Source organism: Meleagris gallopavo, chromosome 1 (assembly GCF_905368555.1).
Source record: "Meleagris gallopavo chromosome 1, MGAL_WU_HG_1.1, whole genome shotgun sequence".
Lineage (NCBI taxonomy): Eukaryota > Metazoa > Chordata > Aves > Galliformes > Phasianidae > Meleagris > Meleagris gallopavo.
In genome coordinates this window covers 73,602,642-73,621,548 of record NC_139404.1, presented here as the reverse complement: position 1 = coordinate 73,621,548, position 18,907 = coordinate 73,602,642, and the positions used below count along the sequence as shown (strand labels likewise).

The following is an 18,907-nucleotide window of genomic DNA, read 5'->3' as shown; positions in this document are numbered from 1 at the left end:
CAGGAAGGGGGTATCTGCAGCCTCTCTGGGCAAGCAGTTCCAGTGTCTCACCACCCTCACAGTAAAGAATTTCTTCCTAATTTCTAGTCTAAGTCTATTCTCTTCCAGTTTAAAGCAATTTCCTCTCATCCTGTCGCTTCATGCCCTTCTAAAAAGACTTTCCCCAGCTTTCCTGGAGTCCTCCTTCTGATACTCTACTGTCACTATAAGGTCCTTCTGGAGCTTTCTTTTCTCCAGGCTGAAGAGCCCCAGCTCTCTCAGACTGTCCTTGTAGAACAGATGCTCCAGCCCTCTGAGCTCTCCATCTTCATGGCTCTTCACTGGAACTGCTTCAACAGCTTGAAATCCTTCCAGTGATGGCTCCCAGAACTGGATGCAGTAATCCAGGTGGGGTCTCACTAGAGCAGAGTTGAGGAGCAGAATAATCTCCCTCAACCTGCTCGTCACTCTTCTCCTGATGCAACCCAGGGTATGGTTGGACTTCTGGGCTGGAAGCACACATTGCCAGCTCATGTTCATTCTTTCATCAATCAACATTCTGAAATCTTTCTCCTCAGGGCTGCTCTCAAGCCATTCTATACCTAGCCTTTATTATCCTTACACATCTTCTGACAGCAGTGGTCATCTTGACCTCACCTTAAGTATTCACTGCCCTTCAGTTTCCTGTGCTCTTCCCTTTTTATTTCCAAAATGGAATTAAACAAGCCATATTGAAAATAACATAAAAATTTATTGGTTCATCTCTTCAGAACAAAAGGAAAAAGATAATTCAGGAAAAAACACTACAAAGATGCTAATCGCCTTTAAGGCTACCAATTTCTTTATAATTTTGTTCAAAAGATTCTGGAAAAGGAGGCCACCTCTTCTCCTGCTTTAAAACAACCTGTTACTCAGGTGACCTTCAAGGTGTGATCATCCATGAACATAGATGAAAGTTGAGGTCTGGTCTCCCCTCCTGGTACTTCTGGGGATCAGTGGGAATGAATAGGATTTGTTCCTGCATGCTTGCCTATTATTTGGATGCATAAGCAGGTAGGCATTTGTGCACATTCACTCATTACTGAAGTAACACAAAGAGAGTAAACACTCAGTGCAAAGAATTAAACACAGCTTTCCCTTCAGTAGAAGACATCTTGAGTGATGAGAGACAGTTCATTAATGAAAGAAGAAAGACAGGGAAACAAAAAACTGTTCACATCTCTAGAGTTCTGCAGCTTCTGACAAGGTGAAACAACTGCATGGAGAGCATCTGAAATTGTACGGAAAATTTCTATACCTTTTGTCCAGGACTGGAAGAACAAAATTGAGAACAGGAGAGTTGTACGAAGAATAGAGAAAGATCTGAGTCTAATCATTAGTTGACATTGGTGGAAATTTCTATGTCTGGACACAAACATTTTCCATTCCAAGTTGCTATTTAGTTGTCAGTGTCATTCCAGTATCATGGTCTTCAAATTGTATAACATCTTTTAGAAGAGCAGTCATGGCACATCCTGAAGAGGCACAACAGTAAAGCAAGGATTAGAATCTTGCAAGAATTCAGCACAAGAATTCTGCTCTGAGTCTGTAAGTGTTTTTATTATTATTATTATTATTATTATTACATCAACTTTAAAAATCAAAATAAAAACCTACAAAAAACAAACAAACAAACAAAAAAAATCACTTGCTTGTAGATAGTTTGTGGCAGGAAAAGAGTGGGATTTGTTAAATAAATAGCATCAAAACCTACATATTCTTATGTTTGAGGGTGCCTTAACTTACAACAACCTTTATTTGATGCTGGTGCTGCTCCACTGATTCCAAAGAGCTCACACCTGATTTCATGTCTTTGAGAGAGGAAGAAGCTCTGATTCCAGGCAAAACTGTCAAACTGTGCAGGAAGCCCAGTGTTGCTAACAAAGTTTGCCTAAAGCCTAAAGGGTTTCATTCCAACAGCTAGTAAGTGTGCTGTGAAGAACTACTTCAGTTCTGTAAATGAGATAAAATTAAAACCCAAGTGAACGTGAGATACACATGCAAAATATTTACGTGTGATACTTCCTGTTATTTAACTTCCTAATACTACTGTTCAGGAAAGATGTCTATTAGAATGTGCTTGTGCATTTGTCTTGCATGATTTCCATACACAAAACTGTATGAAGCTGTGGGATATATGAATAAAAAGTGTTATGAAAACACTGTAACAATCAAAAAAGCCTACTCTTTCAGGTCCAAGAAATTTAAAAAATACAGCTATATATAATCCAAATCCAAGAATGTTAATTAAAAAAATTATCTTGGAAATCAGAGCTGTTTCAGAGAAGCATGTTTAGGGCCTACTGAATTTTAAGACCATTTGTTTTAATGTGAGTATGGAGTGTGTTAATGACAATCATACAACTACTGTATAAAACTCTATCTGCAAAAACTTGCACATCCTCAAAAAAATTCACTCTGTACTTAAGGGTGAGATGTGGTTTCATTGAAGCATCCAGCTTTGAGAGTGATGTCCTGCACTCTGTGAGCAAAGACCGAAGAAATTTGTTCTCAAAACTGATGATGAAACATAAAAAAAAATATAATAAAATGTTCTAGAAACATGGGAAAAGAAATACAAACAACGCAAGATGACTTCTACCTCTGCTCAGAAGGACTATGCTCAAAAGGACATTTTGTGTCAAGCTCCTCCCCACTGAAGCCAAAAGAGACCTGAGGGTACTGGTGGATGAGAAGCTGAACATGAGCCAGTGATGTGCCCTTGCAGACCAGAGAGTCAACCATATCCTGAGTTGCATCCAAAGAAGCGTGGCCAGCAGGGCGAGGGAGGTGATTCTGCCCCTCTACTCTGTGCTGGTGTCATGGGGTTATCTTTAGATATAAGTCTGTGACAGGGAGGCACAGACCCCGGGTAAAAGAAAAAAAAAAGGAAGGAGTACTAACATTTGCCACGACCTGGCCGGCCCCAGGCCGCATACACTCTGGGAGAGGGGAAAGGGCAGAGAACTAGCAGGTAGTTTCAACGAAGAGAAAACATAATGGCAACAATCTGAATAGGAACAGTAATTTACTGAATTTAACTAAAACAAAATGAGAGACATGAGTATCCAAAATGCAAGTCAAACCACGATGGTGTGAGGGAAAGCAAGTGCTTTTCTTCACGGGGAGCTGAGACAGTTGAGCAGGGGCCAGAGAGAGAGCTCCTGTCCAGAGCTCCACCCCACTTCCTCTTCCCTCCAGGTCCTCCAGGGATGCCTCCACCCCCTTCCCTCCCATCAGGATACTCAAAGTGCCCATAAAAGACAGTAAACGGAACTAGAACATTAACTTGTTAACTCCCACTGGTCCACATGATTTTCTGATGTGGAATACTGACAACAAAAAATCACAAAACCACAACAGCTGGTGAGGCCTCGCCTGGGGTACTGCGTCCAGATGTGGAGTCCTCAGTACAGGAGAGACATGGACCTGTTGGAGAGCATCCAGAGAAGGGCCACAAAAATTATCCAAGGGATGGAACACCTCTACAAGGACAGGCTGGAAGATCTGGGGCTCTTCAGTCTTGAGAAGAAAAGGCTCTGAGGTGACCTGATCATGGCCTTTCAGTATCTAAAGGGGAGCTACAGGAAAGAAGGGGACAGATTCTTTAGTAGAGTCTGTGTGACAGAACAAGGGTAAATGGTTTCAAGCTCAAAGAAGGTAGATTTAGGTTGAATATAAGGAAAAAGTCCTTTACAGTGAGGTGAAGTGAGGCACTGGAACAGTTTGCCCAGTGGTGTGGTTTTGATGTCCCGTTCCTGGAGACTTTCAAGGCAAGTCTGGATAAGGCCCTGGGCAACCTGATCTAGCTGTGTGTCTGGACCCTTCTTTGTTTTTGGCTCAAAGCTTGCTTTCTGAGGCATTTCTTTTGATAGGACTCTGACTTATCTAGGAGATGAGAGCTGGGTGTTGCTGTGTGGAAATCATCACCACCACTTTTTGGACAGTTTTAAATTTGAAAGCATTTCTTTGGAGCTGTTTGCTTCCAGAAAAGAATGCTCAGGAGTGTTTACTGGCAGAAGATCTGGCCTGTGACCAAATAACTCCATGTTGGTATGGAAAACTGGGAAATGATACCATTGTATCCTGTGAAAAACAGGTTGCAGGTGGGCAGCTCCCTGCTCCCTCTTATCTGCTGGCAAGGCCTGGAAGATGGGAACAAGAGAGTTTCTGCTGAGATCCCAAAGCCAGAAATTGTCACTCCAAAGAGAGCCACTTGGATTTATAAATAAGTTTGTACTGCCATTGAAAAGTTACTCATCATCGTCATCCAAACAATCCCTGATGACTACTGAGGATCAATGTCTGACCTACGAGCAATACTGGAATCTGTGTGGTAATTATCTCTCTCTTGCTTCCTACAAAGACTTCTTGCTTTTATTTCCTATCTTTTCTATCACCAGTCTTCCCTTCCCCATCTCCCTAAATTACTAGGATTTGTAATAAATTGATCAGGCTAACATCTGACCCGTTGTGTCTTAATCTCACCATTGGGTATACATATATTAAAAGAACCTCCTCTCCCTCCTATACATTGAAGCGAGGCACTGTGGTGTCCCTGTTCATTGCAGGGGAGTTGGACTAGATTGCTTTCAGAGATTCCTTCCTATTATGGACCTCTCTAAGGATTTTATGATTCTATTCTATGACTTTATTCCTCCACAGTGGTATAAAGAAAGAACAAAGGGGCACAGCTTTTTTCTCCTCCTTTGCACATCTACCTCATGTTACTTTCAGAATCCTGATGAAAGTGAATCTGAGCAATGAAGCTGAAGAATATAGTCTACAGCAACAGAAATTAGTGTTTCTGGGAGACCTGCCAGTAATGTTATATGTGAAGCTCTGAGAACAGCATTTCTTTTAGAAGGGGCACTTGACTAGAGGAGCCTGAAGTCTATATGCATATAAGGAACTTTAATATCTGATTTCCAACAGTACCTCTACTGTAATTCTGAAAGTACTGTCCCATCTTAAGCTCTATGCATACAAGTTTTGAGAGCAAATGGTAATGTTATTTTTCCTTCCTACTATAGTCTTGCATGACTTAGCTGTATCTCTCAAGATAATGTTTCTATGCTAGTACACATGCATTAACACTACAAGTAACCTGGGTCTGTTCAGCCTGGGGAAAACAAGACTTAGGGAGGGGATCTGATTAATGTTTATAAATATCTAAGGGAATTGGGAGGCTAATGGATGAGGTCAGGCTATTCTCAGTGATGTGTAGCAACAAGACAAGGAGCAATGGCCTAAAACTCGAACGTAGGAAGTCCTATAAAAACATGCGGAAGAACTTCTTTCGGGTAAGGTTTGAGAGCACTGGAACAGCATACTCAGAGAGGTTGTGGAGTCTCCTTCTATGGAGATATTCAAGAGCCATCTGGATGCTTACCTGTATGACCAATTGTAGGAAACCTGCTTTAGCTGGGGAGATGGTCTCTTGAGGTCCTTTCCAACCCCTGCAATTCTGTGATTCTGTGATACTCTTGGCAGAAAGTGCCCTGAGCCTGGGACAAATGAAAGAAGCCCACATTTGTAAATGTTTCAGTGAAGATTTAAACCAAATGAGGATCTCTTCTTTATCACAGATCCTTTAGTTTGACTTTTTTCTGTTCTTTCCCCTTCTGTTTCTCCCATCTCCAAAAAGTAAATATAAATAATCACAGGGAAATATAAAGGGTGAATTGTCTTATTTTCTGTCCTAGAAATTTCTCTGTAAAATGTTACATATCCCACAAAAATGATTCAGAAATATTGATGAGCATTATATCGAGGAAAACAAAGACTATGTCAGCCAGACAGGATTATTTTTCAATATTAACACAATTTGATGCAAAAATTTGTACCAACTGTGGCGGTATCACTGAAATGAATCTGCTACACTTACTTCTGTGTATCAAGGAAAAAGACATTTTAATAATGGCTAAATACATGATATTACATGATAACTAGCTGTAATGTGATTGTAGTATAGGTTAAAGGATGGGGCAAGTTACTTATTATTTTATTTTGCACCATAGTTATTGTATGCATTTGAACCTTGATCTTTTTACATTTCCTGCTCCTGTCCTCTTTTAAGTATTTCTCATAGGATTTCAAATAAAGCAATAATAGAGACAGCTTAAACCTTTGCATGATGGTATAACTCCATCCCAAATCTGCTAAATGTTCTAGAAACATTAATTACAGCCATAAAATAGAGTATGACAGGCATATAACTTTCCTGTCCCTCTCCCAACAACCTCATTGTCTATTTTGGACACATTTCAGTCCTTTAAAATTATGGTAGAGCTAAATTTCCAAATGTAAGTGCATTGCCTCCATCGTATGTTACTACTGGTTATCCAAGCTTTCATCTCTTCATCTCAAAAATACTGCCATCAGTTGTTTCCAGACACTTCAGTCTTCTGCTTATCCTAAAATTCATTCCAGGCCATATGGGAAAAGCATTTATTTTCAATTAACCATCATATTTTCTTAAAATATACCAAAGACATGAGAAAAAATAGGCATCAGTTACTAATTAATGTTCATGATGGGAATGATAATTGATTATGAACTTTACTGTCAAGACACAGACTATGTGGTCATAAAGTACTCTCAGATATCACAAAAGTTGGCCAGTTCTGTAATAGTGAAGACATTTTTTAAGCATTTAAATGCCACTATTTATCTAAAGATTTAATGGAAACTAGTTTATGTACATACTAATTTCCATTGAAAACATTTCCATCTTGGCCAGCTTCAGTTTTATTTTTCCTATGGTTTGAAATTTCTCATATCCTGCTACATGCTATGTGTGTCTGTGGGAGTACAAGAAAAACTGTTCAGAGCAGAAGCTGTGGAGCAAGATTAACAGCATGAGAACCAAGGACACCTCTAGAAGAAGAAAGAACGTCTCACGGCTCTGATTGGATAAGTGTCTGTGTGAATGGTTGAAGAGTGTTATGTAGAATGCTCTTGTTGACATATAAACGTGGATGGGAAAGTTGTAGGGGTGGATGGGAAAGCTAGAAAAACTTGTGAAAGTATGTAAGTGATGTGAGAATTGTAATAAATGATTTGGATTATTCGCATCTGAGTTCGTGCATCAGACGGTGCAAATGGCGCCCACTGCGAGGGACAAATCAAGCCAAGGCTGAGCAAGTCCGGTCTGGCAGCGCCGCCTGACTGAACTATGGAGAGACTGTTTCGCACGCGCCAGCGCTGTTCTGCAGGACAGAAGGTGAGCAGTCGGAACTATGGGGAGCTCGCTAACAAAGGAGCAGCAAGTAAATCTTGCAGCATTACAGTTAGTTTTAATCTTTCAGGATCAGCCTGCATCTACCTCAGCATTAGCTACTTTTCTCAAATGGATGAGCGAAAATGTCCCCGAATTTCCGAAAACTCTTTTGATGGAGAGCTTTGGGACAAATTGGAGCAAAACTCCAGGAAGCTTCTATTACTAAAGACAGAACGGCTGCTAAACTTTTACCTGTTTGGCAACAAATAATGGAACGGCTTAAACAAATTCGACAACGAAGAATTTCTTCCGACTATTCCCCATCGCCCTCCCTCCCACCCCCGCCGCTGCCACCCGGTGCAGCAAGCAGCCTGGTCCGGATTCGATCCGCGGCTCCGACCTCACCCCTGTCCGCGGAGGAGAGAAATCGCAACCCCCCACATCCCCGCTGTTGCCCTCGACCCCGCCCCCGACACTCGTCGCGCCGCTCCCGCCTTCGGCTCCTCCCCTGACGCTCATGCCGCTCCCCTCCCTTCCTCCACCCCGCCTGCGTTGCCTGCTGCTGCGTCTCTGCAGCCTGCGTATAACTTGATGAAAGACAAGGATAGATCGGAACTAGAAGAACTTTTAAATTCTGGTCCAGTAGGTCCGGAAGACAAACCGAGCATTTTCCCTCCTGATGATAATTTGAAGGGTATGGGTAAGATAAATTCTTCTACAAAGTACTACGGTGCTTTAGAGAAGTGCAGAAAAGAAGCAATATTACAGGGTGATGCTGATACGATTCAAGCCTTTCCTGTGATGTATCATCCAAATCAGCTCCCCCAGTGGGAATCCCTGCCGTACGAGGCAGTAAAGGAGCTAAGGAAGTCAGTGAGAGATTACGGAGTTCAGTCTTCCTTTACATATAACCTTTATGTTGCAATTGGTGACAGTTATGTTATGACCCTTCACGATTGGAAAATTCTGTTACAAATGATCCTGTCTCCCATGCAATTTGCTGTGTTTATGACTGGATACCAAGAACAGGCTACCAATCAGGCTATGAATAATTTCAATAACTTAAATCATATTGGCATGGAGGAACTCATGGGGGAGAGGGTCCAGGCAACACCTCAGGCCCAGGCACAGATGGATAGGCGATGCTTTGAACAAGTGAACACTTTGGTGTTGCGTGCTATCTGTCAGATACCTGATACTACTTTGCCTAATTCCTCATTTACAGCAATTAAGCAGGAGACTGCCGAGCCCTACATTAAATTTCTTGACTGTTTACAAAAAACGCTAGAGAGACAAGTAGAAAATCAAACCACCCGGGATGTTTTGTTTAAGCAATTAACAATAGAAAACACAAATGCAGACTGTCGAAAGGTTTTACAATCCTTAAAGAATGCAGATCCATCCATTACTGACATGATTAAAGCCTGTCAAGATATTGACATAGAAAGTCATAAAATGGACTTGTTAGTAGACACGCTGGCAGCTCGACTCAATGCAAGGTCAGCTGAAAGAATGAAATGTTACAATTGTGGGGAACCCAGTCATGTACAAAGGGACTGCAAAAAGCCTAAGTGAGCAAGTAAAAATGCTTGTGCTGTTCCAACTCGACCCTGTCCCCAGTGCAGGAGGGGGTTACAGTGGGCAAGAGAATGCCGAGCTAAACTCCCTGTTGCTGCACGGCACTGCGATCCTCCGGGAAACGGGAAGAAGAGTGTGAGACCATGCGCCATGACAGCAAATACGGTCCCTAATCCACCAGCCACTGCTCACTCAGACCAGCCACCACTGGCAGCGCAGGAGTGGATTTGGCCACCACCCAGACAGTGACGCTGACTGACAGCACCGTGACACTCATTCCAACAGGTGTCATGGGCCCCCTTGGGGATGGGCGTAGCGCCCTCTTATTAGGATGTTCTTCTGTTACACAGATGGGACTTTTTGTTTTACCAGGAGTCATAGATGCTTAATCAGGGAGATGGGGAAGGGGAGGATGGACACTATTATGAATTAGGGTAATGGGGAAGGGAAAGAGGACAATAGAAAAGATAGGAAAGAAGAAGCAAAGAGTCTTTATAGAAAGCAAGAGGAAGATAGTCACCATCATGGATCCAGCGTGGTTCGTAGTTCAGTCATTGATCTTCAGTAGTGGTGGGTCATTGGGCATTGTTGTTCTGTTGACGACAACGGTGACTATGGCGATGATGGCAATTTCTTTCTCATGGTAGTACCAACTTATTTATAAGTCCAAAGTGGTTGAGTCAGTTCTTTTTGGAGTGACAGCTTCTGGCTTTTGGATCTCCGCAGGAACGCGTTTTGTTCCTATCTTCCAGGCCTTGCCAGCAGATAAGAGGGAGCAGGGAGGCGCCCACTTGTATCTTGCCTTCACAGGATACAGTGATATCATCCCCCAATCTCCCATAGCAAGCTGGAGTTATTTGATCACAGGCTAGATCTTCTGCCAGTAAACAATTCTGAGCACTCTCTTCTGAAGGCAAACAGCTAAAATTGTCCACACAGTGATGTTGATTGCCACACGGCAATACCCATCACTCATCTCCTAGACAAGTCTTATCACAAGAAATACCTCAGGAAGCAAGCTTTGAGCCCCCCCCCCCCAAAAAAAAAATAACAACAACAAAGAAGGATTCATATACTGAGGTCTATGACTCTGCAGTGGCTCTTCATAACTGACTGTCTTTTTCATCCAGAAAGAGTGTTTAGTTAGCTATACAGTCTAAAAAGAGCAATGAGCTTCCTATGTTGGTGGCAGAACATCCATACAGAGCATTTCACCAGCATTTGAACAAAGATGTCCTCATGTTTTAACTGAGCAAGTCAAGTGCAGTGAGGAATTTAAACCCAGAAAAACAGCCACTATCAGCCTTTTTGGTAAGGTAGTCAGCTCTGGAGTGGATTCATTCTGTGCCAAAGCAGGGAATTGCCTAACCTGGTTGAGGGGTAGTCCTGTCAGGGAGAAACTTCTGGGTGCCACTGTCCTCCATGTGGCAGCAGCATTCTGATGTCACAAGGGTGGACCTAGGAGCAGTGGAGGGATCACTCCTTTTGTGTATAAAACTTTTCTCTAGGGAGCACAGTGGCCCAGGAACATAACATGTGGCACGTCAGAAGGGAGTGGCATGGCAGTTTGCCTAGGCTGTTTGAAGGTGAGGAGGGAGAATATTTCTGTCCATTCAGGACATCCAGCTCACCTGCTGGCTGCCTCCCAGACAACAAATCTAGCCATGGTCTCTGCTAGGCAGAAAACTCTGACAAGAAAGAATGTGGTAACTCAGACAGAGCATCTGCCTAAAAATGTGGCAGTTAAAGACTCTGGCTGCTGCAAGTGCTGAGCCTGTTGCTGTTAGTGAAGGGTGAAGGGATTCCACCTGAGTAAGGTGTGAGCAGGTGGACGCTCTGCTCAGTAAGGTGATGAAGCTCAAGGAAGAGGTGGAGAGATTAAGGAGTATGAGAGACTGTGAACAGGAGATAGATTGGTGGAGTAACTCTGCTGAACTTGCGAGAAAGGTATTGGTATGATACCCCCCAAACAGTGGAGCAACCACAAGAATTCTGTGGGTTTTTTTGTTTTTTTTTTTGTTTGTTTGTTTGTTTGTTTTTGTTTTGTTTTGTTTTTTACCATGGGGCAGTTTACTCAGCAACTGGCCTAATGTCCTGATGTCTGCTGATGAGTTTCATCCGTTTCAAAGGGGGAAACAGATGAGCCCCAGTGGGGCTCATTGAGAGGGCTTTAAACTGGATATGAAGGGGAGAGGGGTTAAAACCAGATCCACTAGAGATGGGCCAAGGAGAATGATGTTGGGACTGGGGGTGAGGCAAGCGGCTCACTGAAGTGCATCTACATCAGCGCACACAGCATGGGCAACAAACAGGAGGAGCTGAAAGTCATTGTGCAGCAGGCAAACTATGACTTAGTTGCCATTATAGAAACATGGTGGGATTGCTTCCATGACTGGAGTGCTGCAGTGGATGGCTATAAGCTCTCCAGAAAGGATAGATAAGGAAGGAAGTGTGGTGGTGTGGCTCTTTATGTTAGAGAGTGTTTTGATTTTGTTGAGCTTGAGGTTGAATCTCTATGAGTAAGGATCAGGGGAAGGGCCAACAGAGCTAACATCCTGGTGGGGGTCTGTTATAGACCACCTAACCAGAATGAAGAGGCAGATGAGGCATTCTGTGGTCTGGCAGAAGTTGTGCAATTGCCAGTTCTTGTTCTCATGGGGGACTTCAACTTTCCTGTTATATGCTGGAAATATAATACAGTGTGGACTGGGAGGTTTCCAGAGTGTATGAAAGAAATCTTCCTGAAGCAGCTTATAAGAGAGCCTACCAGGGTAGGTGCCCTGTTGGACCCACTGTTCACAAACAGAGAAGGACTGGTGAGAGATGTGGACATCCAGAGCTATCTTGGACAGAGTGACCATGAAACGGTAGAGTTCTCAATTGTTGGTGAAGCTGGGGAGGAGAGAGGAAGGGGGGAAGCGGGAGGTGAAGGGGAAGGGGGCAGCAAAACTCCTACTTTGAACTTCCAGAGGGAGGACTTTGAATTGTTCAGGACACTGGTAGAAAAAGTCCCTTGGGATTTAGTCCTGAAGGATAAAGGAGTCTAGGAAGGCTGGACACTCCTCAAAAAGGAAGCCTTAAAGATACAGGAGCAGGCTATCTCCCTGTGCCACAAGATGAGCTGGCTGGGAGGAAGGCAGGTGTGGATGAAAAGGGAACTTTTCCTGAGGTTTCAGGAGAAATAAGAGAATCTACTTCCTATGGAAGAAAGGACAGACAGCTTTGTGAGAATACAGAGAGGTTATTAGGATGTGCAGGGAGAAAATTAGAAAGGAAAATGCCGAGCTTGAATTCAGCTTGGCTGTTGGGGTAAAAAAGAACAAAAAACATTTTTACAAAAATATTGACAGTAAGAGTAGGGCTAAGGAGAATCTCCATCCTTTACTGGATGCAGTGGAAAATGTGACCACTATGGATAGATAAGGAAAAAACTGAGGTTCTCAATGACGTCTTTCTTCTGTCTTTAAAAGTCAGACCAGTTATCCTCAAGGTGCTCTACCCTCTGATCTGAACGTTTCAGGTGAGGAGCATAATAAAACTTCCATGATTCAGGTGGAAGCAGTTAGAGACCTACTACTCCACCTGGGCTGCCAGAAGTCCACTGGGCTGGATAGGATCCACCCAAGGCTGCTAAGGGATCTGGTGGGGGTAATAGCCAAGCCACTTTACATCATCTGTCGGCTTTTCTGGTCAACCAGAGAGGTCCTGGAGGATTGGAGGCTTGCCAGCGTGACTCCCATCTACAAAGGCTGTAAGTAGGATCCAGGGAACTACAGGCCTGTCATCCTGACCTCTATGCCAGGTAAGATTATGGAGCAGATCATCTTGAAGGAGATCACATGGCATGTGTGGGACAAATGGGGGATCAGGCCCAGCCAGCATGGGTTCATGAAAGGCCTCTTTGACCTGCCTGATCTCCTTCTACAATCAAGTGATCCTCCTGGTGGATGAGGGAAAGGCTGTTGATGTAGTCTGCCTAGACTTCAGCAAAACCTTCAGCATTGTCTCCCATAATATTCTCCTAGTGAAGCTGGCATCCCATAGCTTGGACAGATATACTCTTTGCTGGGTAAAGAACTGGCATGATTGCGGGGCCCAGGGAGTGGTGGTGAATGGAGTTAAAAACGTATGGTGTCTGGTCAGAAGTGGTACTGTGGCCTGTCTTGCTCAATATTTTTACTGATGACCTGGGTGAGTGCACTGAGTGCTCTCAGTAAGTTTGCAGATGACACCAAGTTGGCAAGAAGTGTTGATCTGCCTGGGGCCCCTATCTGGACAGACTGGATAGCTGAGCTGGGGCCAGTGGGATGAACTTCAACAAGACCAAGTGCCAGGTCCTGCACTTTGGCCACAAGACCACCACAGGTTTGGGGCAGAGTGGCTGGAAGACTATGTAGAGGAAAGAGACGGTCTTGTATTGGTCAATGCTCATCTGACTGTGAGCCAGTAGTGTGCCCAGGTGGCCAGAAAGGACAATGGCATCCTGGATTGTATCAGAGATAGTGTTAACAGGAGGAACAGGGAAGTGATCAACCTTCTCTGTGCTCTGCACTGGTGAGTTTGGACCTTGTGTACTGCATTCAGTTTTGGGCCCCTCATTACAAGAAAGACATTGAGGCCCTGTAACATGTTCAGAGAAGGGCAGTGAAGCTGGTGAGGGGTCTGGAGTACAAGCTTTATGAGGAGCAGCTGAGGGAGCTGGAATTGTTTAATCTGGAGAAGAGGAGGCTCAGATGTGACCTTATTGCATTCTACAGCTATCTGAAAGGAGGCTGTGGCAAAGTGGGTGTTGGCCTTCTCTCCCTCATAACTAGCAATAGGACTAGAGGAAATGGCCTCAAGTTGCACGAGGAAAGATTTAGTTTGGATGTTAGGAAATACTTCTCTGAGAGAGTGGTCAGGCACTGGAATGGGCTGTCCAGGAGGGGTTATGGAGTCACCATCAATGGAGATGTTCAAGAAATGTTTAAATGGTATACTGAGAGACATGGTTTAGTGGGAAATATTAGTGATAGGTGGACAGTTGGACTAGATGATCTTCAAGGTCTTTTCCAATCTTGGTGATTCTGTAATTCTAAGAAAGCCCATTATTCAAAACTTGACCTTTACTCAAAAGTCTGACCTTTCATTGAAAGAAAAAATTATGTGGTTCCTCTACAGTAAACAAACTGTTGTGATGTGGAAACACTCTTTAAATGGAAAAAAATAATTAGCAACTCTGTTTACTCAGTTATTCTTCAGGTCCTACTGCAAAATAAGCAGCAAATGGAAATTCCTGGAAATAAGAATGTGTCTCATGTATAGCAAGTTTCTGTGTTGTAAAAAAACATCTGAAGCCAAGAACAAAATCTAACTGCATACTAAGTGTACTGATAATATTAGTATGTGTTCAGTTTAAACAATTAGAAAATTAGCAAGCCCAGCTTGAACACTAATTCCTCTCTGGTAGCTAATTACACACTTCTCACTTTGAAACAGTGCCACACGTCACAGGCTGATCACTTTGTGTTATGTCATCCAGTTTTCATCGATTTGAGAATAACTGTAAATACAGTGGAATTCTATACAGGGAATACTGTGAGTGTTGTACAAAATGTACAGCATGTTTAAGACACGCAGAACTTACTATTTTTCTCTATCTAGTTATGTTATTACCTTAAATAATCAAAACAAATCCACCACCTGGAGTGTTGAAAATATCCAAATAATTTTGTCTGGACAGTATCTCTGATAAAAGCAGATTCTATTCACGATTGCAATGGCGGGTGTCCTGTAAGCAGAAGCACCCTTAAGGACACAATGAACACAATGACAGCTTCTTGTACCTTGTTTCTCCCTTTGCCTATCCCACTCCCCTGATTCCCCATTGGCTGGGTACTCCAGGTTCACAGTCTTATCAAAGTTTACATTTGTTAATTGGTGTGTTATCTGGTGTCAGTCAGTAGCCATCCTGTTGTTTCCAAGATGTTTCAGTGCTCTTCTTATTGTATTGATTTTCTTCAAAGTCTTCATCAAACAAAGAGCACCGGAGGGTGGGGGTGATGCCAGGCCTTCCCGATATCTCTTCAGGTGCTTCCTTGGACATGCCATGACTTGTTCTCTGGTTTGATCAATTTTGTGCAGGATATTCTTGCAATGTGTATGATAAAATATACATATATATGTGTATGATAAAATATACATTTATACAACTATGTGCAGAGCATACATTCTTGTGGAAGGTTCATCTAGAAGATAAGTGATGCAAACTATCAGAGACCCTCCCACCCCAAGTAAAGTAGAAAGACTCCCAAAAAGAACTATGTCAGTGGAGACCATAAAAATAAAAAAAAAAACATTATCCAATTCTAATTCAGAAACAACATTTGATTCCCACGTGGAGGATTATAGGAATAACATTAAGTCTTAGAGTTTCCAGAAACTTTAACCCCCCTATAGTCTTTTATAAAGCAAATCTCTGGAGAACGTGATACTTCTAATCAGCTCACTTTACCTCTCCTGAGCTCATTCAAACTCCACCAGCACTACTTGTTCTTTAAGACTTCAGTGTTAATGTCTTAAGGTCAGAGTAGTGGAGATTCAAAGTATCTTACAGGAAACAATCCTCTAAAGTTAGCCACATTTTGCACTGGCAGAGCAGGTGATGTGTTTCTTCAGTGTGCATTCCCCGTTGTATGGGAACTGCTGAATCTTTGATTGACCACCTGAGGTAAGTAATGAGTCAGCCACAGGAGCACAGGTGAAGGTAAATCATCTGTGCTGTTGGAAGGGGTGGAGCCTAGCTTTACCTCTCCTAGATCACATTTAACTGCTGACTGCTACTGAGGGATAATCTCTTTCTAGAGATCACTCCTTGTAGAGTATCTTATGAGCCTACAACATTGGTGTTTTCTATGCATTATTTTCCTGTTGCAATGATTTTACTTAGCTTAACTTTTCTGTATATTTCTTAATTATAACATCTCTATGTTCATTTATTATACATCTGTCTCAGTGACTGGGTAGACACTATAGAAAAACAGGATCAATCTACAATTTTTTTACTGTTTTTCCTTACTTCTGGTAATTGGAAAAATGACATATGAGAATTAGGCTTCTCTGTGATTTTTTTTTTTTTGTATGAACTTTTCTTCTAGAGATAGCAATTTTTCTTTAAAAAAAAAAAATAAAAAATCATGCAGCCTACCCATCCAATCTGTTTTCTGTCAATTGATAGAATCTAGTAAGAGATACATTCCCTTCACATCCATGATGTGCTCCACCTAATACCTTCCTAAATATCCCACTCTCCCTCCTGAAGGACTTCCTGATGCTCTTGAATATCATTGCTAATGATATCCCAGATACCACTGAAGAGCTAGTTAAATGCTTTGCTGTAGGAAAGCCATCGCACTTTCAGGGTGCACAGTTGTACTCAAGAATGCCTTGTGAAAGAGCACCAGGGAACATTTTCTATTATTTTTAAAATGTATTGCCTGGAGGCCAAGAAGCAATGAGGTCTGTGTCACCATCAGTCCTTTCAAATTGATTGTATTTACTGTTCACCAGTTTGTTGGTACAGATGCTCATGTGTACGCATGCAGGAATGGGGAAAAAAAAAAATCATTGCTGTTGGGTCATGTTCCTATACAAATGATAATTTTTTCCTTTATTCTTTTATTTTCCTTCATGTTCTTTCATGATACAGCTTTGCTGACTGTGTCAGTTGTTTCTGCCTTGGCTATCCCTCTTGATGTTTGAGTCATTAGTCTCCACTGTCAACCTGACATAAGTAAATCACCTCTTAAAACAGATTCTATCTTCAAGGCTCTTGTTTTGTGATGCTTATGGCAATGTAAGCTACTGACAAAAACATCTAGTGATAAACAGTAAGAATAGAAACTGAGAATCAACTCAGTTACCCCCATGCAAACATGTTCTTATCTACTCAGAGACGCTATCAGAAACATCCCAATGGATCTGCTTCATTTGACAGAAATCCTATTAGAGACCTGTGACTTTCTACGAGGACAGTTGGAAGTGAGCTGAATTATGCTTAGAGAACTCAAATGGACAGAGACAAATACATAAGGCAACTCCTTTTGCCTAGTTTCCAATCTGCACAGTGCTATAAAATTTATATTTTGTAGTCTGAGCCAGCTGAGGTCATCTTAGCAATGTCATACAAAACTGAATTTTACTGTCTTACAGGTGAAAAACTACAGGATATCTGCTTCTGTCACAGGAGTAGAGAGAGTGAAGGGAAACAAGGGAGCTGGAAGGGAGTAAAAAGGAGAGAAGCCCTGGAAAACCGGATATCCCAGACCAGATGCCGAAGAAAACCTGAAATATATGAGGGTGACAAGTGTTTTTGTATTGGGCTAATACTCCTGGAACAGATATTGCTTAACAATAGAAATTGAAGGGGTAATCAAAAGGATTGCTTAAGAACGTGACTTCATGTAACAGCTGCTCCATCAGGAGAGTAAGTATTTGAGAAGTTTCAGTCTTCAGCATAGATGTGAGCTGGGTGGTCCATAGACACTGCAAAACATTCAGGGAAAGAATAAGGGAAAATCATAGCCAAATACTTCATAAACAGGAGAAAACTATGAGACTAAAGATTATGAAAGATTGCATTCCTTTTGCTGAAATTGAATACTACTTAGAACTTAAAGAAATTAAAGTTTGACCCTTACTATTTTTGTCTTTTCTTCAAAGTCAAATTTCTCATGTTGGAGCACCTCAGAGACTGAGGAATATGATGGGTTTGGGGTGTTTTTTTTTTTTTTGTGATCTTACGTAACCTGGTAGTTTTGGCTAATTCCACCTGTATTGTTGGGCATCCAAACATTTTTAGAGACCTACAGTAATGTTATAGAAAGCATAACAAGATAGTAAAGCCTCAGGCTATAGCAAGCGTGGATCTGCTTAGATGTGACAATAGTAGGTGCGGAAATAATTAAAAAAAAAAAAAAAAGCCACAACTGATTGCCTACAGAAAAACCTATAAGATCCTCTGGTAGGCAGGGATCTCCAGAGGCACCACACTCACCTCCCCCTATCAGTGCTTTAAATGAAGTCTGGGAAGGGGTAGATCTTGGCTCCACCCCTTCTGGTCACTCAGGTTGCTTGCACTCATTGCTTGCACCTGAGCTCCCCTGGGAGGGCTCTGCCTTCCTAACCAGGTGCTCAATCACTGGTTCAAGCTGTAACTTAGCATTTCCACTTATACCTATGATACATTATTACAAGGTATTACTGTGGTCACAAAGTAACTGCTAAAATGGATATCTAATAATTCCACAGAACTTCAAACCCAAAGCACATCTGTTAAGTTTTAGAGGATCCAAAGTACTAGACCTTTAGACTCTTCATTGCAATGAGAGCCCTTCCAGCTGGGGGAAGATAAGAAAACGTTGAGATTTTGGGAAATCTGAGAATCTGGTTCTGAGAACTGAAGACTTCTGCAACTGAGTAAACTTCCTGGTTTACTGCCCTCCTATTAACTACTTGAGGTATTGAAGTTACAATTCAACTCTTCTGTAAGCTATATAAAAATAACACATGAATATGTCTTTGAGCTTATTGCTACTGGATGTGTGCTGAAATCTTATATGAAGTGTTGTGTGCATTGCACAAATGTATATGGTAAGTGAAACTAATTTCTGTGTATGTTGCTGAGGCAAACGTAACGTTAGAGGAACATAAAAAAATGTATTAAACTGAACTAGATTTGCACTGATTGGTGCATTCTTTATAGAATTTTAATTTATCTACAGAACAGTATATTGCCATTTTCCACAGCAGATTGAATGATAATACACACACACACACACACACGAAACCCAGAAAACAACAAAAAACATGTAAGGATGCAAGATTATCAGTTTTGCTTTTTTTTTTTTTTTTTTTGGTCTCAAGATAAAACTCATTCAAATTTTTCACATTCCAAAAGCCAGATATATTTATCTTTCATAGTGTTAAATGTAATAAGGGAAGTTTTTATGTTAATACTTGCTACCTCTCAGCTTCCAACTCAGTATTCTTGTTAATATTATTCAACTTGAGGAATACAAATGTATGCTGAAAGTGATATATATCGTGGAA

General features: G+C 41.9%; 2 long non-coding RNA genes across 2 annotated transcripts; one reads left to right on the top strand and one right to left on the bottom strand.

Moving 5' to 3' along the window:
• Positions 1-710: 710 nt before the first annotated feature.
• LOC146545421 (uncharacterized) lies at positions 711-7,583 on the bottom strand. The gene is made up of 3 exons (XR_014885952.1): positions 7,493-7,583; positions 5,411-5,525; positions 711-1,493 (listed from the first exon to the last, which is right to left on the bottom strand). It is a non-coding gene; the product is annotated as an uncharacterized LOC146545421 (long non-coding RNA).
• A 191-nt stretch (positions 7,584-7,774) lies between these two features.
• Positions 7,775-17,495, top strand: LOC116217163 (uncharacterized). The gene is made up of 2 exons (XR_014885947.1): positions 7,775-7,934; positions 17,009-17,495. It is a non-coding gene; the product is annotated as an uncharacterized LOC116217163 (long non-coding RNA).
• Positions 17,496-18,907: the final 1,412 nt, after the last annotated feature.